At 34.8% G+C, this 2,108-nt stretch overlaps 1 long non-coding RNA gene across 1 annotated transcript; it reads right to left on the minus strand.

Annotated features, from left to right (window-relative positions):
• Positions 1–1,299: 1,299 nt before the first annotated feature.
• LOC148843644 (uncharacterized) lies at positions 1,300–1,849 on the minus strand. Its single transcript, XR_016103471.1, has 2 exons — positions 1,669–1,849; positions 1,300–1,591 (listed from the first exon to the last, which is right to left on the minus strand). It is a non-coding gene; the product is annotated as an uncharacterized LOC148843644 (long non-coding RNA).
• Positions 1,850–2,108: the final 259 nt, after the last annotated feature.

Consider the following 2,108-nt stretch of genomic DNA (forward strand, 5'->3'; position numbering starts at 1 on the left):
TTGAACCTAAGGCTTTAGATCAAAGTAAGGTTTGATTTATTCAACTTGGTCTCAACCTGCATTGAAATTTGTTGCATTTGGGTTAGTCTTGGATTTTGTTATGTCAATTAGCTCATGACAATATTTGACATAAAATACATGTGAATAATTGTGTATACATGCATGTATCCATTTATGTGCTATATATGTATTTATGATTGTATGAATATAACAGGGCCTAACTTTAGCTATCTAACGGATAAACTTGGGCCCAATCTGAAAAATAAAAAAGACCAAACTTTTGAGCCTAGACTTAAGCCTAAGTTGAGAATCAAAAATCGATCTAAAATTATTAGATGGATCCATTCGAACTCCAGCTAAGCCCACCTAATATGCCTCCTTATATACCATTGCCCATCATTTAAACGCAAAAATGGTTTTCCTTTTATGTTAATTTACTATTGGGAAATTTTCTTGAAGTACCCCTAAGGTTTAGGAAATTAATTAACTCTATTCTTACTGTTTATATATTATCTTAAATTATCCCAAAATTTTCAAACAATAGTCTAAGACATCCCTACGGTAGTAGCATTAACATTGAATCACATACCGTGTGACATCACATGACTGACCTATTCTTCAAAAATTCCAAAATTACCCTTTCATGGTCAAAAATGCCCTTCCGATTGAAGCTTGGACCATGATCTATGAGGATGAGCTTTGTCGGATGTTCTCTTGGGCAGGGCGACGGTGCTTCACAACCTTCAATGAAGGAGATGATGTTGATGAATGGTTGGTGCTTGGGTGATTAGAGGAAGAGGACATGCAGGTTATGATGGAATGAACATGGCTTCTAGCCTTTTGACAAATGGATTCCGGTTTGTCTATGATAGAGCATGGATTCTGAATTGGAAAAGCTATAGAAACTACTACAGATGAAGTAGGAGGAGACGAAGTAGTAGCAACAATTTGAAGTTTGGGATCCTCTTCCGAATTTGAATTGGGAACCGTCTAAGCTCTCGCGCTTACCTTTGCCATCACATCGCAGAAAGCCTTATGAGTGATAAAGCTAAAAAAAAAGTCATAGAAACCTGTCTTCGAATGTTGCATTTTAGCAGAAAGCCTTAAGGAAGAGAAAAGAAACCTAGAAAACAAAGTTTTTCCAATCGCGTTTGTATTCTTCGGTTCTACATGTTTTCAAATGCATGCACATTGCTCGATCGTTGCTTGATCTTCTTTGTGTCCGCGACAGTGAAATTGTAAGTTTTGATCTCATTGGAACCCTTATTGCAGAGAAAAAAGAGAGTGCACTGAATTGTAGATTGAAATATCGAAGATTAGGTCTTGTAAATTCAACGAATGGACATCTAAGATTTCGAGAATCCAAGATTAGCTCTTGTAAATATCGGAGATTAGCTTTGAAATATCAAATACCATCGCAATGACAAGAAACAAGAGAGAAATCACCGCATTGAACCAATTTCACAATCTAGGCATCCAAGATTTCAGCTCAGAAGGGGTTGAGGAGCTGAGAGCTAGAGCCTTGGTTTTGGTTATGAGTTTGCCGATGCTGATTGCAAGCATTGGTTTTGGGAAAACTCCGCTTCTGAATCTGCAACCCAAAGAAAAAAAGAAACATGACAGTAGGATGTATTTTTATATTAATTAAATGTTTATCTTTAATCTTACCTGAGGTTCCAGGGAGATTGCGTTTTTTCTTTGTTGTCCTCGACAGCAAAGTTGATTGGTTACAAGACAAAGATGCACTAGCTTCTAGTAAAGCTGTAAAAACAATAATGGCGGACATATTCTCCAACTCTATAAGCATGTTTCCCCAAATTCTAGAATCCGAAACTCGGATTGATGTTCATTAATAAAAATAACTATTATTTATAACACTTGTTTTTATTTAATATGATGAATATATAATATTAGAAATGCACTCACAAGCTTTTTTATAAAATTCTTATGTTTTTAATAATTTTCATCTCTCTATCTTTTTTAAAATTTTTATTATTTATTTATGATATTATGGGTTGATCCATTTGACCTAAAAGGTTGAACCATTAACCCACTACTTGAATAGGAAAATAATTTTGCTTTTGGGTTATTAATTTCCATCGAATAAA

This window comes from Nelumbo lutea, chromosome 8 (assembly GCF_056320005.1).
Source record: "Nelumbo lutea isolate HS-2025 chromosome 8, American lotus-T2T, whole genome shotgun sequence".
In the NCBI taxonomy this organism is placed as follows: Eukaryota; Viridiplantae; Streptophyta; class Magnoliopsida; order Proteales; family Nelumbonaceae; genus Nelumbo; species Nelumbo lutea.